This window comes from Lissotriton vulgaris, chromosome 4_1 (genome assembly GCF_964263255.1).
Source record: "Lissotriton vulgaris chromosome 4_1, aLisVul1.2, whole genome shotgun sequence".
In the NCBI taxonomy this organism is placed as follows: Eukaryota; Metazoa; Chordata; class Amphibia; order Caudata; family Salamandridae; genus Lissotriton; species Lissotriton vulgaris.
In genome coordinates this window covers 915,857,632-915,870,368 of record NC_141691.1, presented here as the reverse complement: position 1 = coordinate 915,870,368, position 12,737 = coordinate 915,857,632, and the positions used below count along the sequence as shown (strand labels likewise).

At 48.8% G+C, this 12,737-nt stretch overlaps 1 protein-coding gene across 2 annotated transcripts in view; it reads left to right on the top strand.

Annotated features, from left to right (window-relative positions):
• The window catches only part of RBFA (ribosome binding factor A), a 101,359-nt gene that overhangs the window by 50,462 nt on the left and 38,160 nt on the right, over positions 1–12,737 (top strand). The window lies entirely within an intron of this gene.

Sequence of the window (12,737 nt, the reverse complement as noted above, 5' to 3'; positions counted from 1 at the left end):
GACTGGGTTGCCTTGAACCCAGGTTACCCAGAGTGGCTCCAGGGTCAGTTGAAACCTGTTTGAGCTAAAAGGACGCAGAAATCTTCCAGAGGCCTGCCCTGCAAGTGTTCAGCTGGCTGAACCTACGGCTGGCCTCTGCTGGAGTGAGTCCTGATCGCCAAGAGGTGCCCTCAAGGTCCTTATACATTTTCTAGTATAAGAATGCACCTGTCCTTGCCTAACTGAAGGTTCCATCAGATCCTGCATGAGGCAACGCAGTGCCCTGCATGAAAGCTTCACCCTATCCAACACTGAGCAACACCAAACCCAGCCAAGGCTCACCACCCAGCTAAGTGCCTCATCATATCAGATGGCGAGCGATGTGATGCCTGACAAAGACTGACCACCCAGCTTAGTTTCATCAGAACCAACGCAAGCCCCACCGCACAGCTGAAAGCTTCATCAGATCTAACGCTGATCGATGCAAAGCCTCGCTGCACATGTGAAAGCTTCATTGGAACAACAGATCTCTGTTCTTGAGCCGGCCTGCGCTCCATCGCAGGCAGCCTGTACATGTGACTTTGTCCCGGTGCAGCACAACCAGTCACCCATAGTTGGTGATTCGTGCCTTTTGGAGCTATTGTTACCTAAAACTTTAAAACTCGTATCTCTAGTTCTACTGATTAGATTTTGATTGATTTCTTGTCATTTTCTTTATAAAATTGCTTTAATATTTTTAATTGGTTTGGGATTTTGTTTGTGTTGTGTTTTCACTTTATTACTGTTTGAGTGCTGCATAAATACTTTACACATTGCCTGTAAGTTAAGTCTGGCTGCTTTTGTTCCAAGCTACCCAGGGTTAAGCACAGGTTAATTGAATGACTTTTTGTGGTTCACTCTGCAAGGGGTCGCGGCTGTTGCTTGACCAGGGCTCACACCCCAGTCATCAACAGCCCAATTTCTCACATTGGTGTTCATAGGTGTGCAGTGCCATACAGTGATTGGTGTAATTTAAAATCCAAGGTAAATAATTTGATACCAATTCAAGCCTTTTCAATTCTCCTTATTTTTCCATTGGCTGTTTTTTCTAGATTTAAGTGCCCTTCCTTTCTCTTTTACCATGGAGTTGGAGCTGATCAATGTTGACAACCTCACTGGACCTGAGCTGCAAAGGCTTTGCAAGGAAATGAGACTGAATGTGGGCAGGAAAGCTTCACAAGTAAATCTACAGTTATCCCTCTATGCCTATAAGGAGGTTAAGCGGTTGCAGGTAGCAACAGTAGAGGATGATTCTGAGGAGGAGGAATTGGATTTGAATGAGGAGGAGGATCAGGACCGAAAGAGTGGGCTACAGCTGCTGGGAAAGCCCAACTTCCCTCAGAGGGAAAACCAAGATACCCAGGATGGAGCAGGGAACAGTGTGTCTTCCAGGGACCTTTCTCCAGAGGAGTTGGAGTACAGGAGGGAGGAGAGGAAACAAGCGCCAACTGGTCATAATAAAGCTGGAGGCTAAGGAGAAGAAGACTGAGAGGGCCTTAGCCAGCGAAGAAGCAAGGGCTGAGGAAAAGAGGGCTTAGGCAGAGAGTGCCTTGGCTGAGAAAAAGCTACTGTTGGAGCATGAGCAAATCATGAGGGAGCTGTAGCTAAAGGCAAAGCACCCTTCCCTGAGTTGGAAAGGATGCACTCCTTACACTAGAGGTAGAGGATCAAGCAAAGCATGCCCCCGGAAGACATACTTGTGGCCAAATTTGGGCTGTCTCCGGAGATGTTCAGGAACAGCCACAAACTCCCAAACCAGTCCTGGGTTGACGTCTTAGATTATGCCAGCAAGGCACAGAAGGGCTGGGTGAGGGGCAGCAAACTGGATGATTTTACTGGCTGTATAACCTAATTTTGAGGTAACACATGCTCAATATTTGTTTTTCGTAGCTTTGCCCACGTCTAGTGAATAGCACGCTTACTGATCCCCGGAAGCTTGCTAAGAAGGCAGACCTCAGGTCCGCCTGGAGTGTTCGAAAAAATACCTGCGGGTGACCTCCAAGGAGGGTAGTTCAGGTAGCCCCGCAAAGTGAGTTGGAGGTTAAGGGATACCCAGACAAGTCTGAGACTAAGGGGTAAGGAAAGGGTTCCCATGCCCCTACTGAGAAGGCGTCCTCCCCATTCTAGCCCAGCTGCTTTGATTGTTCTCTGCTAGGGCACAAGCAGGCAGACTGTCCAGAGAAACCATTCACCGGTGAGACAAAATACTGGGTTAGCCAATGTGGCCTTACTGGTAGGTTGTCCCCAGGGGCAGGTGGTGGATCACCTCCTAATCCCACCAGGTGGGGGCTGAACTCAGAGGATGAACTGGTGATAGTCACTTCCACGAGGTCAAGGTGAATGGGGTCCGAGACACTGCTCTGAGGTACACCGGGCCAGCCAGACCATGGTATTTGAAAAGCTGGTTTTCTTGGAGCAGTACACCAGTCAGGTGTGTAGGGTATCTCAGCCCCAGGGCTTTGTCCACCTCATGGCCCTGGTATCATCGGAGTTGCGTGGGCAAGTGAACCTTAGAAGGGTCATAGTCAGTCCCCAGATGCCCATTGTCTGTATTCTGGGGAAAGAGTTGTTACCAGTTATAGAAGAGCTAAGAGGGGATGCCACCCATGGTGCCCTGAAAGCGCAGACAGATTTGCGTACCACTTCCAAACGAGGTGTCAAAGCATATATGGAGGGGCACGAAGAGGAAGGACTCACCCCTGACTCCTGCTCTGCCTCCGGCTACAGACGAGTGGCCAGTCTCAGGCTTCCACCCGTGGACTTGTGGGAAGGAGAGTGGAAAAAGGAAGGACCCCAATCTGAGAAACCACATAGGAATGAAGCCTCTAGATGCTGTGGGGCCTTGCGCTTGGCACTTACAGCTGTCAGTGGCCTCTGTTGGTTGCTCTCCTTATGGGCAAAGTTTTACTTGGGTTGGGGGCAGAAGTTTGATTGAAAGGATGGAATGGGCCACATCACTTTGTTGGCCATGCTGGTACTGCCTGCATACTGGGATGTATATGTGAGCAAGTTACGGTTAGGTGCTTCACAGATGGGGTCTGCTTGGTGAGGAGAAGGGTTACTCATGAGTCAGTTTAGTGACTCCGGTAAGTGTAGAAGGTTGGATCCAGACAAATTCAGAGGGGCATAGAACTGGCAAAAGCCTCTGCATTAGAGGACCACTGTACACCTTCTGTAGTCTAAACAGGGAAGTCTATCAAGGTATTAATTAGTCTCCCCAAGCTTTATGCTGGAGGGAGGTCATGTTGGACCTAACCCTTTCTGCAGGGTTGCCCCCTAAACTTGTTACCTTTTACCCTCAGCTTTTTAGTTCACTCCTGGACTTGCGGAAGGACTCTGAGGACGACCTTCTGCACTCTGCAGGACTGCTTTGCTGTACTTGAAAGGACTGTTTTGCTCTCTTTGGAAAGACTGCTTTGCTGCCTGGAACCTGCCTTTAAACCCTCAGAGGCCAGCCCTACTGTTGAGCCTTACATCTTCGCCTGAACCCAGGACTATGAAAGTGACTCTAAGGGCTATTTTGCTGGCCTCCTGTTCAGAGCCACAGGGACATAAGACTCCCACCATCTTGTACCTTCATCTGGGCCCAGCCTGAGTGAGTTTTGAACTCTCAAGTGGTGTTCCACTAGTCCTGGAACCTCGGTTGTGGTGCTAAAGGGGCCAAGATGGCCGAATCCCAAAACCGAGGGCTTTGGGCAAAAACTGCTCTGAGAAGCAGGAGGAGCCTAGGACCGCAGCTTCTCCCTCTGCATCCTTCTCCACTGCAGCAAATCCTGTTTAGCGGTTCTTCGACAAATGGGTTTCCAGCCTTGGGGAACTGTCTTCGGCTACACCCCTTAACCACATTCTGCTGTGGATTTTCAACTTCCAAAAAGAGACTTACTCTGAGCTCTGAAATCCTCACTGTGGTTTCGACCCAAGGCTCTCCAACAACTTTCCTTCCTCGGACACCTCCTGCAGTCTAGCCTACAAGTCCAGATGTAAGCTCTGACCTGGCCCAATCCACTGCTTGTATCCGAACCGTGCTCCATCAGTCAGACAATTTTTTTCATCTTTGACCTGGTCTAGATGTCCTCGGCTGGCACGTTGATCTTTTAGTATTTAGTTTTTACCAAAAACATTTAAAATTCATAAATGTAGTTCTACTGATAACATTTTTGATGTTCTGGTGTCAAAGCATGTATTACAATTTACTCTATTTTTCTAAATTGGTGTGGGAGTTTTCTTTTGTTGGGTTTTCACTTTATTACTGTTTGTGCAGTGCGTAAATACTTTACACATGGCCTCTGATATTGCCAGGCAGTGCAACAAAGTCCATCTACCTTTAAATGTGAAAGGTTAGCAGTGATAAGAACTGCCAAACCCTCTTCACCTTGCCTGCTGCAGCAGGAATTACCGGATAGTGTGGAAACAATCAATACAGAAATCGTACGTTATCCAAATCTCTTGACAGCAAATTATATAATATTTTCTTGGAAACATCAACCAGTCTACATTTGCCAATTTAGACCTGACTCCTGCTAAGTTCCATGAGCAAAGTTTGTCTCTGCTCCTCACCAGCCCCCCAGGGTGTAGGCTCCATGGTTCTAGAAGTTAAATCTTACTGTGCACTCTGTTCTCTAGAATCTCCTCTGACATTGCGGGTGTGTACAGTACGCAATATATGGTGTACCTTGATGTTGTTACGAGAAGAAAGTAGATCAATATTTTGGATTGCGTCTAAGGGTGTAAAAACTGTTTCTCATTTCGATGGTCTATATTGGTGATTAATTCCCCCTGTATACAAGCCCAATACAAAGTTGCAATCTGTTGGAGGGTTCTTAAGATATGGCCTATAAAAGTCCCCCCACGGGTGGGCCTGTACCTTTCCTAGTAATTTTGGTAGGTGGTTCAAAAGGTGCAATACGTTTGTAACCACTATGAGCCTTTTAAAGTTAATGACAACACAATCACCATTGAAGCATTTAAGTTCATGGTCAACCCAAATAACCCTACTTACTAAAGATATTTCGCCGAACAAGTTGTTGCACTATCCTGAGTTTGTCCTTAGCTAATAAACAACTTTGTTTTAGATCCAGCAAACCTTCTCTCATATTGGCAGCTGACAGTGGAACTGCCTCTAAGACTATCAAATAAAGAGTGCAGTGAGGTGGTAGTTGGAGGGTAACATTACTTTTTACATAGCTATTTGAGTCTCTAATGTGCCTTTGTTAAGATGGCAACATTGATTTGTTATAAAGCTTACCAATAGAAACTGGATATGTGCCATTGCAGTTGAGGCACTTCCTGTGATATTTGATCCGGGTGGATTATCTCTAGTCTGTGTCTCTAAGTCTAGTGCAGCAGGAAGAGCATACCGTCTGTTGGGTTCCCCATGGTTAAATTGGTTTGATAAGAAATGTTATCATCAGTGCTCATACGGGAACTAGGAGCCCTGCATGTTCTCCACCACAGGCTGTATAATACAGCCAGTGGAGAACTTGATAAGTGTGCATGATGGATTGGCCAGCCGAAGACGGCCGGACAAACTGTGAAGTGCACTTGGTGCAGCAGCAACTACCCCTCCTCCCTCTCGCTTGGACAAGCATTAACGTTGCGTTATCATCGTTTTCTTTTTCTTTCTACACTTAGTGGGGCGATGCTCCTCCACCTTAGTGGGGGTGTCACACACAGTGGGAATGATAGTTGTCCTTCATAGTACTGATGTTAGGATTTTTCTCCTCCACCACCTCACTTCATAACAAAATCCTGGGGCTTGTAGTCTGTGGTAACTCAGCAGCACAAAAAGGAATGTATGCCATGCAGCAGGAGTGATATCTGTGCTTCATAGCACTGTTGTTAGTTATTTTCTCCTCTGCTTCCCTCCTTTAAGGAGAGAATATTGGGCATCACCCAGCAACAAAGAAGAAATGTATCAGTAGTCACTTGGAGAGGTTACATTTGACGACTCACCTGATTAGGCGTTTGGCTCATATGGTCACTAGATGTTTTAGTGTAATGACTTTGTGGGTCTGGTATAACAAGTGCTATGTCTGCCATTTCCAAGGGCAGGCCCAAGAGCCACCAGAACGAACTATATTGTCGACAGTTCAACCTTCAAGAATGATGCAACATTCGCTGCTCAGCAAAGTCACATAATATCGGTTTCAATGGGGAGTCCATTACTACAGTGCATTATGGGCCCAGCGTTACGATTTTGGTGTTTCTGCGTTAGTGATGTAAACACCTCCTTGGGACCCTCACTCCTCCCAACCTACTAAGTGGTAGTGGAGGGCCAACCTCCGTGACCACAAGGACTTAATGTGCAGCATTCAGCCTCTCTGCCTCCAAACTGGTGTTGCTCTGCTCCCCTAGGCAGATTTCGAGAGCCGGGTAGCTTGTGCCGGCAACTCAGTACATTCCTGAAAGACTGGCCTGCAGCTCCATTGGGATGGATAAGTATGAGTGGGGCCACCACCCTGCTATCAGGCCGAGGGTTCCTGGTGCTGCACAGGTCGTCCCACTGTGACTCGAATAGGCCAGCACAGCCAAATCTGAAACCGCTGCCTGTGCTTTTGCTCAAGTAATTTTCAGGCAAGGGCCCCAAAGTCAGAACACTGACAGCCTGGCCGCATATGCCTCAGTCACAGGTGCTCCCACAGGTTGCCTTCGCTCCATGCGACCACAGGGCTGCAAGCTTGCGATGATGGACACGACTTCCAGTGCAGCAGTCTCACAGCCACAGCATAGAGGAACCTTGCCACTGTTATACCTAATGCTCAGCTAGTGGGAGTGTGGTGTAGAATGTTAGATCTCTGTGAGAGTTAGTTGGAGAATGGGCTGAGCAGAAGGAAGGCTGCTCCTGGTGGGGCTCCTCCTCATAAATACTCAAACCATCTTACCTAATCTACACCTGAACTACAGGACATCCTTTATATTATAATAGCCACACATATGGTTTGTGGTCCCACTAGGCATAGGGTGGCCTCACTACCACGTGGGAGTAAACAATTAATCAGTGTGCACAACTTCCCATACTTGGGAGTTACATTGTAATTGTTCGGGCACTTGATGCTTACACAGCTCCACCAGCACTTAGTAATGTAGAGTGGCATGAGAGCTTCTCAGTCCTATTAGGCTGGCCGGCCGGCAGGCCAGAAGTCCCTGATCCCCTTTTGTTTATTTACAATGCTCAGTCCGTTCCAATAGCTTGTATGGTGCGGGAGTCTGAGGCTACGCTAATAGCAATCCCATACAGCTTGAGGAAATTCGTATATGCAGTCGATTGTTGCATCAACTGCCTACTAGCTTGCACTCTATTTGTCATGGCGAGCTCCTTCTCCGCTATCTGGAAGAGCTTATTACATTGGCCCCCATTTTTATTATGGCTCTCGAGTCTGGTTCATCCTGAGGCAAACTTAAACAGGGACATTATTAACGACTGTTTATAGCAAATCAAGGGCACAGCTATCCACTGGATCACTTATGTTGACTCATCCTCAAAAGATCTTGGCCACCTGGTATTGAATTCAGCCAACCCTGACAAAGATGATCAGTAGGTAGTAAATTCCCTCTTTGGAGAAAAGGCACACCAAATGGGAGGGTATTGAATGTCGTAAATTACAGTGCAATATTATCTCAATCTGAAAAACTGATTTTATGGAGCCCTATTTATCAAGGGGAATGGGAAGATGGGAAAAGGTTACTCTTATTCTACTTTAGGGCGGGTTCTATTCACTATCCACTTAGCTTCCCCTTGGAATACAGCAATGTATCTCCCTGGTGTGTCTGCCTTTGTGATATGTACTGAACAGTATTTAATACCACTTAAGAAAATATTGCCTGGTCTAATGCAGGGTGGCTCTTAGATATTTGCAATTGTTAAGTAATGAGGAAGTCTCCCATATAGTCTGCTTCTTTTTAGGTCGAGGCTACCGTCGCACTGCGAAGCAGTGGGGGCGGAGACTAAGATTTAATGACTTCAACAGTGGGGCTTTAACCCACCTCTCTCTTCCATTGGCTAGCTTCGTAAATGGAGGCTAACCATTGGAAGAGATGTGTCACTCGGGGCTGGAGCAGATTCGTGGGCGTTTCTTGCTTTTTTTTAAGCCCCGCCCCTTTTTGTTTGTCATTCGGAGGTGGGCGTTTGCTTTTTTTTTTTTATAGGGATGTTTTTTGTCATTGCTAACGTCTGTTGCCGGGATGGACGTAGTGTTGCCGCTCCCGGTCCCCTCTGAAGACCCTCGCGTCCCGATCACGTGTGGTTGTATCCTGCCCCCCTCCCGCTGTCTGTGTCCTTGTTCCAGCCCCCCCTCCCGCTGTCCGTGTCTCCGTTCCCGCACCCCCCCCCCCCCCCCCCGCTGTCCATGTCTCCGTTCCCGCACCCCCTCCCGGAGCTACTCACACAGACACCTGGAAACATGTTTTAGTATTGTTGTCTCTGAAGCGCACAGCCCCTGTCCAGGTGATTGCTGGCTGTGGGTGGAGGCTCGTCCAGAGGGCACCAGAGCAGGCTCACCTGGTGTGTTGAATAATGCACAGGGCATGCACAGTGCACAGGCCCCAGCCGCTCTGGCGTTCCCTTCAGCGGATTCGCATGTATGCAGGAGGGAAGATGCAGCCTCAGCAACGCACATTTCATACTCCTGTATTAGTCTAAGAGAACACACTTATCGCCGTTTTGTAATTTTAGTCGGTGTGGCTTGTCCTGAAATTATTACACGTGATGCTCAAGTTTATTGCGGGAGTGTATGTATGTCTGTCTGTGTGTCCCATCCGGGCGCCTCCCCCTGCTCCCGAGGCATGCGACCCTCCCCACTTCCCTCACTCAAGCAAATTGGAGCCCCACACCTGCTCGCTGAAACCTCCACTTCCCTCCCAACCCTCCACAAACAGCCCCCGCTAGCTGATCGAGCCCGGCAAAACCTCCATCAACACTGCATGGCGAGCAAACCGTACCCCAACCTCCATGCGCTCGCTGCAAGATCCGTCACGTGGCCATGGGCCCAGCCTCGGGTGCTGCCGCCCCCCTGGGCCCCGTGGAACCGCACACCCTCCGCCCGTCTAACCCAGGTCACTCCATCCATGTCACCTCTGAAGGTGACAATCTGCTCGGCACCCATCACCCTCGGCCCTCCTCGCAACCTCCCTTGCAATACCCCCTTCACCCCTCACAGACAGCGCCTGCCATGTCTGAGCGCCCGCGGCACTACCCAACCGACCTCTGAAGGATGAAAGGCATTAGTATGACTACTCCTCCCCCGCCCATTCCCCCCCAGCCGCAAAGGTCCCCTGTGGCTACGGCCTCGCCCCTCCATCCGTCCTGCCACCAGACCCCTCGCTACCTCCTTCCCAGCTGTCCAACTTACCGCCCCTCCCCCAACCGCACGCCCTGGCGCACCTCCGTCCCAATCCGTTTCCTCCATCCTGACCACAAACCTCCCGCGGCCAAAACAGCAGAAATGCGGCCCTCCAAGCGCTCCCCCTAACTTAACAACTAAACTCCTTGCTGCCTCCTCCCCAGGCTGCCTAAACACAGTGTCTCCCTTGCCCCTGTCCACATGAGTCCTCTGAGGAACCTCCTGGCAGGATATGATCCCTTAAATGATCTGGGCACGGTGCACTTCATGCTGAGATGAGAGGGTGGCCGGGAACACCTTATTTAATAGCACTGATGTCTCGGATCTTTGAGCGCTTCTCTATGCATGTAGTGCAGGGACTGCCCCTTTATGCCTCACTTGGAAATATGAAACTGCCCAGTCTTTCAAAACCTGACAGCAAAGACAGCGGAGTGGATTGCAAGAAGGTACTGGGAACTGAGTGATTTATATGTAGGAGACGTGTTGATTTCATTTGAGGAGGCACAGTAAACGCTCACCGCTGTTCGAGGTCAGACTGGAGAGTTTCAAACACTCCATCGGGTCGATCTAGCGCTATGAATGATGACCGAGTGAGGTAAAACTTACATTTTTAACTCAAGTCTGTGAAATAACTTAAAGAGCACGGGCCTCAGACTTGATAGATCTGTTTGCGTGTACCTCCTTTTTATTTACTGCCTCAATAGTTCCACCACCCACTCATCCCCTACGTGCTCCTGACCGCCCGAACCCCCCCCTGCCCGTCCACCAGCATTCCTATACTGCCATTGAAACTCCCGCCGTCCGGTACACAATTCCCCCTTACAGGCGCCTCCCCCTGCTCCCGAGCCATGCGACCCTTCCCACTTCCCTCACTCATTCAAATTGGAGCCCCAAACCCGCTCGCTGAAACCTCCACTTCCCTCATAACTCTCCACAGACAGCCCCCGCTAGCCGATCGAGCCTGGCAAAACCCCCATCAACAGTGCATGGCGAGCAAACCGTACCCCATCCAATGGTGTGGAATTTTATTACATATCTGCTAGTTAAAGGGTCACAATACTTCAAAACTCTGTGTCCTTATAAAATAAATCCACTTATACCTTTTGTACAATCTACCGAGGTGACAAATTACGGCTGCGTTCATATTGTATCGGAACTCTGATAATACCTCTCGGATTACACTAGGGCTCATTGTATCAAGGGTTAGATGTTAGTGTTTCGCTATTTTTTCAGAAATCTATGTACAGAGGTTGGAAAGCAATATTTCCAGGGTTTGAACACACTGCGAATCTGTAAATATCTACCAATGCATGTTTGATGGTATTTGATAGCTCCACAGTGTTCTCTTTCCACACTGGAAAAGGTTGGATATTTTGACAGGACTACACCTTTTATTCTGGGTGGGAAAAGGGGGCGTACAGTAAAAAAAAATGTGTACTCGCTGGAAACCCACAACCCACACAAGCAGTGTGAGAGACAGCAGTGTGTATGAGAGACAGCACGGTGAGAGACAGCATTGTGTGTAAGAAAGACAGCAGTGTGTGAGAAACAGCAGTGTGTGTGTGTGAGAGAGACAGCAGTGTGAGTCACCAGTGTGTGTGAAAGACAGCAGTGTGTGTGTTCTAGGCAGAGCATGGTGTGAGAGAGACGGCAGTGTGGGAGAGATAGCAGTGTGGGAGAGACAGCGGTGTGAGAGACAGCAGTGTGGGAGAGACAGCAGTGTGAGAGAGACAACCCCATGGGTTCCCCTCATCCAGCGAACATGTCACCCTGCGGCTACCTCCCTTCATCGGGAGTTCTCTTCCTCGCCCCATCTTCACTCCCGGTGGCTACCTGAGACCCGCTTCGGCAGCGCACTTCCCTCCAACAGTCTCCCGGTCTCTCTTCTCAAAGAGAGCCTTTCCCGGGCACAACAGGGGCGTAACACAGGCCCCCGCAGCCCACGCGGTGCGGGGGGCCCGAAGCTCCAGGGGGCCCCCTTGGCACTGCACTCTGTCCGGAGAGCTCCTAATTGAGCCCGGAGGGGGCCCCTTTACATACCTTGCAGGAGGCCCCCCTCAATTCTCGTCACGCCAGTGGGGCACAAGGCTACAGACTTCAGAAATCTGAAAACCTCTCCCATGCAGCTGGTGGGAGCAGCTGCCTTCCTGCAGGTCTGAGGCAGCTGAAAGGCCTCGGCTCCCCCTTCACCGCCGGAGGAAGGGGCCTGAGAGCGCACGTGCTCCCTGGACAAGGAGGTCACAGCTAAGGGAGGCCCTGGCAGAGAAGGCCTGACACCCCCCCACCCCAGCTCATGAACCACTCCTCCCAGTTTCCACCTGTTGGTCGAGAGAGCACCATGCCATGGCGGAGGGGGGTCCTCAGACCCCCAACAGCTGAATAAGGCGGTCACGGCCCAGGCAGACTTTATCATTTAACATCTGGCCTCCTTTAGAATGGCATATATCCCAGAGAGTCCAGAAACTGATAACTGCACAATTACCCCCAACCCCCACTCCTGTGGAGGATACCCGCACCTCTTTCTCTACCCCCTCACACTTATTGAAGTCAAACCCCAGCACTATTGCTTTTCTTGTTAGCGGAATATGCATGCATCCTGTCGTATCTCGTCCTGCACCCACACTTTTCTTGCACAGGCAGCGAAATGCAATGCAATAGGTCTCGCATTTCCGAGAGATTAAGCTACTGACATTGTAAATGACAATGCCATTTATTTATCTGTTTTCAAAACCAAAGCATAAATAAAAAGTTTGACATTTACAATGCCAATAGCTCTAACTTTTGCAAAAGCGAGACCGTTGCATTGTAAATTCTTGTTTAAATTAGCTGTTCATTTTAGGTAAAATATGTCTTGCTGATTTATTTATTTTTTACTGTTGTCTTAACACCACTTTATAGGAATACCATGTTGATTTCGATATTTTATACTTGATGGATTATTGTATATTTTGTGCTTTTATTTATACCTCCGGTATGTGAATAAAGAATGTTATTGATTAATTATTACGTGTTTCTCTCCCACACCCAACTATTGCTTCCTTTTTTAGATCGAAGTTGTATATACTGACTTCTTTTACATTTCACGACTCCCTCTATTAAGCAGCACAATTGCTATCTGAATACTTGCACCCTCACTCTGAACAATGTCCTAAAGGCTACGATCCAGCCTTGGGCTATTCTCATGTGCCTCAGCTAGAAGTCCTAGCATTTGATGAACCAGATCATAATTTGCTCTTATTTTCCTTTCTTCCTCCTGCATTGCCTACTACACTAAGTACAACACAAATATCATCAGTTATTCATCTCATCCGAACTCTGCCTAAACATTTCAGTCAGTGATTTCGGAACCATAGTAATTGGGCAGCAATTGTTAGGAAATCA